Below are 13,552 nucleotides of genomic sequence, written 5' to 3'. Positions count from 1 at the left end.
CAGAGGGGGTCTTGTGTTGTGGCTGGCTACTTCATGCATTCGGGATGGGAGTGGGGTTGATGGATGGATGCAGACTGTAGATCTCACAGAGGACTTTAGAGCAGGATGCTGGAGGAGGTCTGTGTAGTCCCTCAAGGAAGCACTATAAGGAGGGTGAAGGAGGAAGAGAGAAAGGCAAAAAGACTTGTCATTAATCAAACTCCCTCCACCTGCCACCTCTTCTCTCTGCCTCCTGTTCTCTCTTTATCCCTCCTGCCACCCATCTTTAATCCTCACCTACATCCTCACCATTTTTTTTTTATAAGTCCAAGTGCAGTTCTCTTTTGTAAGCAGCCCTTTGACAGCCTTTGGGTTGCAGCAAACTCACTGTCAGACCTCACTTCGGGAGGTGTTTAATGCTATTACCAAGTGGCAGCCTAGGCACTATGCCCTGCAACAAGGAGAGATGGACCCATGCCGGGGCTAAACACGACTTTGTTCTCTTAATTCACTCTCAGGTTCTGCTCCCTGCCACCTGCCTCTTCGGTTTCTGGTCAGCACGACCCACTGATGCCCACCTGAGGCCGCTGTAATGTGAAAGGTTGCTCTTTTCGTCATTTTGAGGTCAGTAGGAACATTATGAGGTCTTTTGACAGGTCACTGGTCTTGGATGAAGCTGCTGGTGTGTTGTTTTTTTTTTTTTTGTTAACCGTACATCCAGTGTCTGACTGAGGAGAGTTGTCGACTCACCAGCACTGAGTTTGGATTGGGATGTTTAGATCCCACTTTTCAACGTGTCATTTAGGGGACATAGATTCAGTAACCCTTTTGAAATCCACAGTGGCTACTCTGAAAAGTTGTAATATGAAACATATAACAACACAAACACTACAGTGTTTCCCCTATATGCATTCTGCCAGGGTGCACAGCCGCTGAAATTTCACATTCATTAACATTCACACCCAAATGTAGATATTAGATAAATATCAAAACCTTGAAATTACCATATATTTTTGCACACTTATGCAAACAAAACTCTCACTTTACACGACTGATCCAGAAAAACTCTTTCTGGCATGATAAGACATTTATACATCAATTATGCAACAAACTACTAATAACATTAACATCAGAAGCCAGAGCAGAGGAATAATTAAACATCTCTATCTCTCCCTCAGCCCACCTTTCTCCGTAAACATCAGGGTTTCACAGCATTTGTTCCTTATCTGCAATCTCATCTATATATTAAAAGAGCAATAGTATGGGCTCATTAAAAATGCATGCTGCACATTGAGTGTAGGAGATCAATTATCCCACCTTGCTCTTTTTCAGTGGCTGATAATAAAAGCCCCTGCAGTCGGCCACTCCTTGATTTCATCACTGCCTCAACCCCTCTCACCGGTCACCTCTCTCTCTCTCTCTCTCTCTCTCTCTCTCTCTCTCTCTCTCTCTCTCTCTCTCTCTCTCTCTCTCTGCATCCCTGCCTCGTCATCTCTCAGTCCAACCTGTGTGCTGTCGTCACACCAATTCGCCAGTAAACAGGCTCGTCACTGGATTTGATGGAGTGCAGTGTTTTGATCTGTTGGTATTTTTGTGTGTTTTTTGTGTGTGTGTGTGTGTGTGTGTGTGTGTTGTTGTTGTTTTTGTGTGGGCGTGTATGCTGCTGTTCTCTGCAGATGGCGGTGGACAATGGTATTAGAGAACGAGGCAGACATCTGAGTACACACACAAACAAAAACACACCTCGAGGAACACAGAAACAGTCCCACGTGCATGAACATATAGATGAGGCTGGTACAGCTCAGATCCCTCCACCAGGCTTTTTGACAGGAGTGTCATGATGAGATCAGAGTGTCTGGAGCACTGAGGCTGTTTCCTGCCACAAGATGTGCATCAAATATGGATGCATGTGGGGAAGCAACTGCACTTTAACGCCCCTCACGCCACCTCACCGCCGCAACCACTTTATACATACAAAACTATATAGTGTACAAACCCCACTTGTATTTTTCATATATTTCTAGGTTGTGCAGCCGACAGGTAAACAGAGGAAAGAAGCAATATGATATTTCTGTAGCTATGGATTAGGGTTGTTTAAACGTGTATATCAACACACTTGGCAAGTTGTGACCACCAGCATCCTGCTCTGATGATGCAACCTTCGTGTAAACAGCCAAGGATCTTTTGAATAGTGAGAATCTGCTTCTTTTTTCAGTTTTATGTAGTTGTAAATTTAATATTTTGGATGTTGGGGAACCTGCAAAGACAATTTAGAAGCCACAGACTAAACAATTCTTGATTGAAGCAGAAACTGCAATCTGGCATCGTGTGACTTTGCTGGGTCTAAAGACCACAAATTTGAAAATGAAATGTTTCTCAGAGTGTGGAATTAGAAAAAAAGTGAGCTTGCTAGATCAAAGTAAATAGAAACAACAATTGCCATAATGAAGTGAAAGCAACCGAGAGCCTTATTTTGCTTTAGTAGGTCATTTTAATTGGCCACGAAAACCTGTCAAGGCCAGGAGCCAGATTTCATTTGATATGTTGGCTAGCTGAGGAAAGCCCTCCTTTACTCCCTGTAGGTGTTATTAAAATCAGACTGACTTCATTAATAGTCTGATCTGGATGTAATTAAGAGTGAGCGGAGGGCAGCCGGCAGGGACAGAGAAAGCAAGGAGGAGAGGAGGAGAGAAGGAGAGATTCTCCTCCCAGCTTCCTTTTTAAATCCTTCTGTCACTAGTGTTGACAGGCCAGGAAAAGAGGAGTAGGAGGAGGCCAGTGGAATAGGACTTTGACCAAGCTTGACCCTCTTTATGTTATCTTGTAACAGCTTCTTCATGAGAAAGGTCTATTACAGCTGGTAAACACTGGGAGTGCTGGGCTATCACTGCCTTCTGAGATGTTTTGGCTCATTTGTCCATGATTAGCCTTTGCATTGTGCGTGTGTGTTTGCGGAAAAGAACCCATACACACGCAGACGCACACTAGTTTTCCTACACTCATGTTTACCCAGCACTGGGTGGACAACATAAATTGGAGACAGAGCGTTCTCCATCTGCGGGGCTTGGACGAGGGTTTGGGCTCGGAAAGCTGGCTTTCCTCTCAGGAAGTGTTGTTCCTCGCTGCTCTCCATAAACACTGGAAAAGAGACCCAAAGAAAATGTCCCAGACTCACTGTTTCCACTGTAAACACACAGACATACACATATTATACTGCTCCCTCTCTGTATTTCTCTCATATGTTTCTTTGCTCTCTCGGGCAGAAGGCCACATATTTTCCCAAAAGAACCTACAGTTTGACAGAGTCCAAAAAACCAAGCCCATGCAGGTCAATGGCCTAAACTTTTAAACGTTTGCTTGTTTTTTTTCCTGACAGTGTTTATGAATACAAACACCTTGGAAATACAGAGCAAAATTCTTTATTTTATCACCTAGGTGTGTCACCTTTAAAGATTTTCAAGCTTCTTGGAAAGTCTACTTTTTCTTTCCTGTCCAAAGATTTTTATTGCAACACTGCTGTCCTTAGAAATGAAGCAAAAAAGAAAAAAAAAATCATGTTGAACCCCTGGGTAAAAATGCTGGTGTGGTGCAACCGAATTACCTCTCAGAGCAGAGTAAATGTTACTTTTCAGTCCTTAACAAGTGGTTGGATTGCAGGTCCCCCCCCCCCATGTGCTCTGCAAGTTAATAAATCTACACCATCGAGAGAGAAAAAGAAAGAAAGCTCTTTCCATCAATTTTAGTTGTCATGGCATTTATTCCCACACTGGAGCATTATGCTGTGAAAATCTCATCACCAAGTCCCCCAAACCCCAAATAAGACATGAAATGTTCACAGTTTATCATTGTCAGAGCTCGAATTTGACAGCAGGGAGCAGGACTGTGTAATCTATCACAGACAAGTTGACCACTGAGATTTCACTGCAGTTGTTTTTTAATCAGCAAAGTCCCATCTCGACCTGTCAATCAGTTGCTGTGCGCTGAGATGACGCTGCAGATGCAAAGAAAACGCTGCAGATGATGCGCTTTGTTTCAGCACCAGCCAGACATTATCTTCAGCTGCTGTTCTCTCCGCTTTGGTTAAAAACACAGACCTCACTTTACCACCCAGCTGGCTTACACAGCACCCTAATCTGTGTGTGTGCAGGTGTGTGGAGAGACAGCGGCAGAGAGCAAAAGAGTGTCAGAGAGAGAGGTTAGAAACCCTTTTTTTTATTACATTTCCTCCGCAGTGAAAGAGGAGGCAAGATGGACACTCCATATCTCCCCGCTGCGCCAGAAAACTCATCTAAATGGAAAACACATTGTCTTCATTATTTTGCGAGAGCTGAAAGAACAGGGTTGTCATGGTAACAGCCATCTGAGTGAGCACAAGCGGGCGGCCGAGGGGCTGGTTTTAGGGCCAGAGGAATGGAGAAAGAGAGAAGAGAGAAGGAGGAGGTGGGAGGGAGAGAACAAGGAGTCGGGGTGAGTGTGTGTGTATGTGTGTGTGTGTGTGGGGGGGGTTGTTGGAAAGAGAGGAGTAGGGACTGAGATTGAAAGGGTGGAGATGGAAGGAAGACAATAGAGATGGAGTGAAGAAAAATACCAAATTGTGGGGTGAAAGAGACAGAGATAAGGCAGCGGGTGTGATGGAGAGAGCACAGAGGTGGGGAGGGGGAAAGAGAAAGAAAGCAAAGGGCTGAGGAAGTGCCTTTTCCAGTGGAGCCAGACAGTGCAAATGGCCAGTTAGTGGCTCTCAGAGAGCAGTTCAGAGGCCCTTATTAATTTCAAGGGGCAGCAAGATGGTAGATTTAACATTTTAGGAAATCTCTTCCAACTCACTGCAGCATCATTGGTGCTCACTCTGTGTGTGTGCGTGTGTGTACATGTGCAAATGCATCAGAGTGCATATTGATGTACAGTCAAGGGAAGAGCTATCTTTGCCTGCTGAGCTAACATTAGAAGACCCAGCACTTCAGTAAACACGGTGAGGGTTCGACAGGCTCCAAGCTGCTCTCCAGCCACTCCTGCTCAGCCAGCACCCCGGTGGTGATCGACAACCTGCCTGCTGCTGTCTTTATTAGTTGGTCCCTTAGAACCGCCCGTGGCAGTGGCAAGCCCAACACCATAACGGCCTTCATCAAATATTTACCCTTCCTGAATCTACAACGTGCACCAAGGCCACATCAAATAAAATATAAGTGCCAAGGCGATATCTGATCCGGTCCAATCCCTCTCCTTGTCGACTTCATTCTCTTCCCTTTCTGATGCTGGGTAGATTTTCTAAATGCTCCTGTCAGTTTAGCATCAACTTGAGGATTAGGGCTGTTGCTGCAGAGAGATGGAGATGGACCTAGATAATTGTTTATTTACAAGTTGTTTCCTGCTTCTTTCTTATTTAGCCAGTGGGGTTGATGTGACTGAGGTCTGACATTCCATTGTTCTGACATTTGTCGGGTGATTAAGGAAATCAAAATAATTGTTTAAGTCTTTGTCGTGTAAATACTCCCCCTGGAGTATTTGGCTTGGCTTTGACATTCATTGGGATCTGACATCCACCCTTTTGCCTCTTCAAAGGCAGTCGGATCACTATCATTACTGTTAGTCGTTGTCACGGAATCGAGGAACCAAAACACATGCAATCAGATTAGATTGATTTGTCACAGACGAAGACATTGTAGACAACCCAGTTTTTATTAATGCTCCCCGTCTGTTATTGCATTGCATTGCACGTTGCAGTTTTTGAGCTTGGGTTAATCCACAGCCAGTGTGAAGTGTTTTCTTCAGATGAACATCCAGATCTATGGAAGACAAACATTAAAAAGCTGTCAGAGCTTTATGGGACCTCTCAGTGCTGAAACCTTGGGGAAATTATGTTTGTTTTTTCCCTCATCAGTTCCCTCCAGATGTGCAGTGTGGTCAAGGGAGGAGCGAGGGCTGCGGCTTTTGATTGACCAGCACTTAGGGAAAGAAACGGTGTGCGCTTGGCTGGCTGTTTGGCTGCTCTGGCTGGCTGGCCAGCTGCGTGGCTGCCTGTAGGTCTTAGTGATTCATGTCACACTGTAATTGGTTTACCTGCTCCCTGTGTGTCTGCACTCTGAGAGGACCAAAACAAATTACCCAGGGATGACCTCTCGTCATCTCTCTCTTGTGCTTTGCAACCATTTCCCCCTATCTCTCCCTGCACATCTCTCCCTGTCTCCCACTACATGTAATATGTTGTGTGAGTGTTTTTCTCTGTCCCTCTTTCCTCCCATCTATTTCTGTCTGGTCTTTCTGTACTCCCTTCTACATACCTTGACTCTCACAAGCAGAGCAATAATAAAATAATTCTAGAGAGAGAGCATATCAAAGCACAGATTCACACATTAAAGCCTCTTGAGGCTCGAAGATGTTTGTTTTTTTGTCTGCCTGCTATGTCGAACCTTATTTCATAATGTTATGCACACATGCATGCATGAAGATAAGCTGATAAGATGGACTTTGTGTAACGTTACTCGAGATGACAAACACACACACGAACGCGCACACACACATACACACTGGCGGAGTACTTTGTAGCAATAAAATTGTGTTTTTTGTGAAAGCTGCAGCGAAACACATTAGCCTTTCAGCTCTGTTTTTTGCGCTCACTCTGCCAAATAGTACCTGTGTGGATTGTCCCTTCAGTGAATGAAACTGGTGCTCTGTGTACACCATTAGGCTGTTTCATTTTCACAGCAAGCAGATGTTTTGTGTTCTCTGCGACTCACTCTGACACAGTGGTGAACACACACACACACACACACACACACACACACACACACACACACACGCACACACACACACACACAGACACACACACAAAGCAGGATTAATGTGTGTGTTGTTCTCTCCTCTACCGGTATAGGAAGGTCTCGTTGTCTCAAAGGTTATTTAGCTGTTTCAGTAAAATTCCACTGTTAAAGGATTGCACCCGGGCTGTGCAAACCTTAAAAACAAGATTTGTTTGTGTTTGTTGCATCGCTGGTTTCACAGACAGTCCTGTCTGAGGACAGGTGCATGCACTGGCAAACATTAGTCTTGTTCTAGTGTCTAATTGGTACCAACTCTAGGGGTCGCTTTTCTGTTGGCAGGGAGGTGGAAAACATGAATAACAGTTGTAGATACTAGTAGATACTTACTAGTTGACATTAATGCAGGCTTGATTGTGTGTAGTAGTGCCCACTTCATTTGTTCGGCACCATGTGATGTTGATTGGATTTCTGGCAATTAAACAACCCTGAAAAAAATTCAAAAGCAATACTTGCACAGTTTAACAACCTTTTGAGTCTTCCAATAAGTGACATGTTCTGTATTGTACTGTGTGCGTTATTTCACACTGATTTCAGCATGCTTTCTAATTAGAAATGCTGAAGAATAGTTTTATTTAATGGTTAATTGGATTTATCCCATAAAAGATCAAAGGGAGAAATAAAATAAAGGTTGGCACGTTGGGACCTTTTATTCCATCGAGTGCAGAGAGGCTGGGCTGGTGGCTTTTTTTTTTTTTTTTTTTTGAAAGGATTGTGCTTTTGGAGTGTCAAAGACAAGGGGAGTGGAGGGCAGACCGGCGCAGATATATTTTTGCTCTCCCTAATGACACCAATACCATTTCATGGCTTACTGAGCAGATTGAATCACACTCACTCTTTGTAAGTCTCACTCCGTGCCCCTGTCTCGCCGTTTCTCTTTTCTGCACATGCTTCATCACTCCCTTCTCACATTGACTATCACATGCACATTCATATGCTATCATACACCGATGTGTTACACTCACCCTGGTGGATGTTGTTTAATTGCATTTGGGTCAGCAGTTTACTGGTGCTGAAACTAAAGGACATGGAATTTGTCAGTTTACCCATTCAGCAGTCGGGGGGGGGGGCAGTGTGTGAGCTAACAGCTCTGCTGGAGTCAGGCCCATAAGGTTAACTTTACACAAGCCTGTCAGACTGCACTGTCAATCACTCTCCTCTCCTTTCTGCTCTGATACACTGTCATCTCCTCTTACATATTCTTCTTAAGTGTACAAGACTGCTGCTGTACCATTTAATAAAGCTTAAAAGATTTATGCACCGTTGCACTGAAAGGGCTCAGTATTTCAGGTGGAGCTTTGATAGGATGGCACAGTGATAAAGTCTACACTGTGGTCTTGTGTACTCTACGTGCACACCCACACACACGACACACTTGCTTTATTCTTCGTGCATCACGAGTGAAAGAGTCTTGCCTTTCGTGACAGTGGAAAATCGTATGTGGCAGCCAGGACGCACAGTCTTCCCCAGCTGGTATTTATAGTCTTCAGCAACTGGAACATTGTATGGAATAAGGAGTTCATTTGTCCGTCATGTGATGCTCAAACTCTGTTCTGATCAGGGATGACCTGATTTTGACTCAAGACAGTAACAACAAAAACATGGGCAGGAGGACCATGCAACAACTAATTCTCTAGTCTACCAACATGAGAGCCACACAGAACAACGTTATCTCTGACCGTCAGGTGAATGCACAGTGTTTCTGTTTTACCTCTGCTTTAGCTCTGCTTTTGTTTTCCACCAACTCCTGAGGGAAATATCGGCTCTTCGGATGTTAAATGTCAAGCCAGGTCAAGTTTTATCTGGTCTTTGTCACTAAAACGGGTCAGAAACAACTCAAGCAGTGAGAGAGGACTGAGACAATGAAGACACTCCGAAAACTTGATATATCTGGTCCTAGAGCTTTATGATGATGTAGCTGTGGGTTGTTCACTACAAGCAACTTTTTACTTATGTAGTCATGTGTCCCATTGTTGTTATAGAAATAGACAGAGCTGCTTTGAATGTTTTCTTTGCTGGTTTGTCCTAAACTTTGCAGCCTTTATGAAATGACTCAATTCATAAAACATTTATGCTTCTTTCTTTTCACATTATTCATTTTCCCAACACTTACATTTGTAGTAATATTACAATTAGTAATAAAATCATTTATAGTTTATCAAGACATTACACCTAATTATCAACTTGATTTTGGTGGGAGTAGTCAATTAATCAGCATTGATTCATCAACAAAAAAGCCAAACCCTTCACAAATATGATGATAGCCATCTTTGTTTTTTTTTATCACTTTCAAATTAATACCATGGGATTTTTGACTTTTAGTAAAACAAAAGTTTGTAGACATCATCTAAGACACTTGAGAGATTTATTTAGAATAACTCTTGATACCTTTTGTGTAAGATCATTGTGAAAACTGTAATACTCCCCAAAATATTGTCAGCATGTGGAGGTATTGGTCTCTAAATACTTTAATACTTAACTGTAAATGTACTCTCAAATGTACAGTATTGGATAAAAGTGAGATCCCTATGTACACGCTTTGTACATACTGCTCGGTTTTGATCTCACGCATCGAGTGTTGAAATAATCTGCCACTCCCAGGGGTATCTGGTGGCACATACCTGCAATACTCCACCACTGCAGCGCCATATTTATAGACGGTAACAGAGCAGCTCACATATCCCCACATCACAGCTGTTTGCATTGCAGTGTTGGGTGTCACATATCTGCCCGGTGCTCCTGTGGTTGTCGCATTAAAACAGAAGATAAACAAACAGCAACATTTAGAGTTTATTTTTTGCACCCCCGGGAGAGGTCATTTCACATTTTTATAGAGGCTGGTGGTTATGATGCCATGTATAGGGGTGAGTTTTATAAAGGCCCGAGGGAGCAATATGACTAATAGTTGGCTTTGCTGAGATGGAAAAGGAGAGGGGGAGAGATTAGTGAAGGAGAGGATTAGCAGGGAGTCTACAGAATAACACAAAGAACAAAATAAGGCAGAGATATGATGTGGGTTTATAGAAAAATAAAGAACAGCTAGTGAGGACAGAGGGGACTGGACTAGAGAAAATAGAGGGAAAGGAAGGAAAAAGACACTATCTGGCTATGGGAGTTTGCCACTCATGTAGGAGAGAAGGCTGGTGGCTTTTTACAGACACTGAGAGCAGAGATTGTAGGAGGGAGAGAGAGAGAGAGAGAGGCCAGCACAGCTGAGTGGTGTTGATTGGTCTGTTTGAAAACACATGAACTGCAGACGGAGAGAGGGAGGGAGAGAGAGAGGGAGGGAGGGAGAGAAGCTATGTGCACTGGGAGAAAGTGTCGCTCTGCGCCGTGCCATGCTGCAGCCCAAACCACATTAGAGCAAATGAATCCATTCCACCTTCCGTTATGGCAGCTCCCGCACGGGGCCCCAGGAAGGAGGAGGAGGGAGGGAGGAAGAGTGGCAGGAGGGTTGAGATATGAGGGATGGGGAGAAGAAAATGATAGAACGGAAAATGGAAGGTGGTGGAAAGGAGTCGCATGCTGGGTGGCTCTAATGATGTCTGAGGGCTATAGAAAAGAGGAGCAAAAAAAGCACATGGCAGTGAGAGGAAGAAAAAGCTGTGGCCATATAACTGAAGATGAGGAGGAGAGAAGATTCTCCCCCTACTGTGTCCAGCAGGCAGAAGTGATAGTTACCATCTCCTTTTTAAGACTGTTGCTGAATAATGAAGATGATCTCTGCCCAGTTGCTCCTTTTGTATTGCTCAGCACTGCCCTCTGCGCTTTACATACAGGACACATCACAGATGAATTAGAATCAAATCAATGAAATTATCATTTTTCAGTCTTGCATGATAAACCATAATTATTTAACTTAAACTGAGACTCGTGTGTGCACAGAAATATAGGTCTAAAAAAGTATCTTCAGTCGTTTTATATTTTAATTGAATTAAATTTAATATTTGGTGATTTACATTTACCTAATTTAGCCTAAATCCTGATGTTGGCTATTAATATGTATATCACCCAGTCATTCGCAATGCAAGCTGCACTTGACAAAGGTAGGAGTCATTTATCTGAAATGAGAAATCACTCATGCTATGATCATATGCTATGAATGCGTGTGTGTGTGCGTGTGTGTGTGTGTGTGTGCGCGCGCGTGCACTACTGCTGATAATGAAAAGATAATTTCAACCGTCTGTTTTTTTTGTTTTTTTTTTTCCTCTCCTCTCACCGTCTCTTTTCCCCACTGAGCCTGGCCTTTCTTGCCCCCTTGCTGCCATACTCCAGTGATTTTTATATTACCGTGCTTTTGTTTCTGAGCACTTATTTCTTGTCTCACTTCCCCCTGCTTGTTTTGCTTAGGAAAAAAAGAAATGAGGGGAACTAAAAGTGAGACTGTGTGTGTGTGTGTGTGTGTGTGTGTGTGTGTATTTGGTTTTGAGGCAGTGACAGAAGGAGACAGAAGCTTCTTCAGATGTTAGTGTTATTTGAGTTTGTTACTTTTCTGTGATTCATAGCATCGTCCTCCCACTGCTGTTTAAAGAAAGGTTGTAATATGCGAAGCATAATTGGATGTGTAATCCTTTGCTTTGCACCTCTGGTAAACAGTGCTGAGTGGAGCTGATTAAGATGTTTGGAAGACAATAAAGATTAAGCAGGCCCATCCTGCATGCTCGAACAACGATGGCAGCAGCCCAACCGTTCTAAAACACAAACTAGAAATCTGTGGAGAGAAATTCCACCCTGCTACCACTCTTTACCTGTTTTCCAATCCAGTGAATCTGTGGAGAATTGAAAGCAGAGATGTCAGCAAAGTTCAATTTGATTCTCTTCTGAACATGAGATAACAGATTGTGTTTTATTTCGATAGTAAACAGGTAGGACTGAGGATGGAGGGCAAAACTAGGACTACAGTTGTGTTTTTACTGAAGCATTGTCTGCTATGCAACACATTTTTCTCCTGAATATGGGGGTGTGGTGCTGGGCTGCGTGGCCTAGACAGCCATTCAGGTGGATTGACTTCTTATCTCAGTTCCGGTGCCACCGACTGTAGACGACCCGGCCAGTCACATTTCCACCTCGTTCGTACTCCTTTCAGAACCTGAGGGCCAGTCTTTTCATTGACTAACAAAAGCGCTGCCCATTTGAGGGAGGAGGAGGTGTCTGTGTGGTGGACTTTGTCAAAGCACAACAGAAGGGGGGGGGGGAAGAGGAGATTCTTGGGTTAAAGAGGCAGCTGTCTTCCCCCCCCCCCCCTCAGCCCTCCTCTTTTTTCTTCAGTCTTGGCTGTGGGTGTGTTGGGACAGCAGGAAGGGTAGCTGGAGGAGAAACAGTTAATCAATATAGCCACAAGGTCAGACGGCCAGCGCTGGGCTGAAGCGTGCCCTGTTAGCGGTCTGTGGAGCTGCCTGGCTGCTGAAGGGGATTTGTAGCACTTGTCAGGGCTTAAAGGAGCCCTCACTGGACCACTCACTCCGGGTGTGGTGTGTGAAAGACATGCTGGTTAGCAGCAGGAGAGGGAGACATCTTCTGGACACTGGGTGACACCACAGCACAGCAGAACTAGGCCATGTGAAGTCATGGTCATATTATGTGTTGACAGAGTGGCTTTGTGCCCTGCAGGATGTAAAGTTAGCTGTTTTGGAGGGACTTTTCACAGACAGCATGCAACCACTGCAGCATCATATCCATGTAACCTGACCAGAGACATTTGGCTGCCCACCGTTTGACCACACTTGCACCAGAAATTCCCCCCACACTCGTGTGAGCAACCTTTCCGCTGATGTTTAAGTCTCTGTAAGTGCACTCCAGGTAATTCTACTCTGGTAATGCTTAAGCTCAGAGGATTAGTAATACACTCTTATTCTCAAAGTGGTCCTTTGAAGTTTTACCTCTATGCCTAATCAAAGTGAAGAATTCAAGCCTTTGTGCTTATATGCTTATAAGTGTGTGTGTGTCTAGAAGAGAGAAAGAGACAGAAAAAGAGTGTGTACACTTGTGATACTCTTTTTAAGATAAGCACAGCACACTGAGCATTGCACATAAAAACTCCCTGACTGAGACCCATGCTTCCATCGTTTTCGTTCTCTCACCCTGTTTCTCACACTGGGGAATCGTAGGGGACCCTTTATCAGTACTGAGCAGTTTTCTAGAGCCTTGCCACCCCCACCTGTGGCTTTTCAGTTCATCTTTTGTGTGGAGGAATGTGAGGCGGACCAACACTGGTGGAGATAAACAGAGATTGTGAGGGATGGAGGCCTCGCTGGAAAACCAGCACGATACCTATTAATCCGGCATCAAGCCATTGCTTTGAGATGGTCAGGGTTGGGAGCATGGGGCTGAAATTTTGCTTGTTGTTGCTGTTTATTGTTGGAACAGAACAAGATATACAGAAAGAAAGAGATGCTCTAAAGCCTTATCTGCCGTTTGATGTGGGCATAAATTTGTCGTCTATGCTACAGTGATAACCTTGGTGTGTTTCTTTTAAAGAGAGATAACAGTTGGTGTTTCAGTGAGAGATTTTCTTCTATGGGTAACATAGAGCAAATGATTCAGTTTTATTGTTTTTCCATTTCTCATGGTACAGTCCAGTTGTGGAACATCTCAGTTTTGTGCATTTCTCTTTGGGAATTAATTAAATTTATCTCATCCTAATCTCATGTTATTTTATCTCATCCCAAAAAAAAAAAAACACACACCTTAGGCAGGTCAAGCCCTTTGATGAATCGGTGCCTTAACAAGTTGCCCCTACTGAGAATTCATCAAGCTGC

The 13,552-nt window shown here is 43.8% G+C and overlaps 1 protein-coding gene across 8 annotated transcripts in view; it reads left to right on the top strand.

Annotated features, from left to right (window-relative positions):
- Positions 1 to 13,552, top strand: part of zmiz1a (zinc finger, MIZ-type containing 1a) — a 90,162-nt gene that overhangs the window by 46,288 nt on the left and 30,322 nt on the right. For 6 of the 8 annotated variants that reach the window (XM_026309180.1, XM_026309184.1, XM_026309183.1 and 3 more), the window contains one exon: positions 498 to 603. The exons of the other annotated variants lie outside the window; for them this stretch is intronic. The gene's annotated coding sequence lies outside the window, so the exon portion shown is untranslated. The remainder of the gene's footprint in view (positions 1 to 497; positions 604 to 13,552) is intronic. 8 annotated transcript variants of the gene reach the window in all.

This window comes from Mastacembelus armatus, chromosome 15, assembly GCF_900324485.2.
Source record: "Mastacembelus armatus chromosome 15, fMasArm1.2, whole genome shotgun sequence".
Lineage (NCBI taxonomy): Eukaryota > Metazoa > Chordata > Actinopteri > Synbranchiformes > Mastacembelidae > Mastacembelus > Mastacembelus armatus.
Note: the sequence above shows the minus strand (reverse complement) of the source record. Positions and strands in the feature narration are given on the sequence as shown.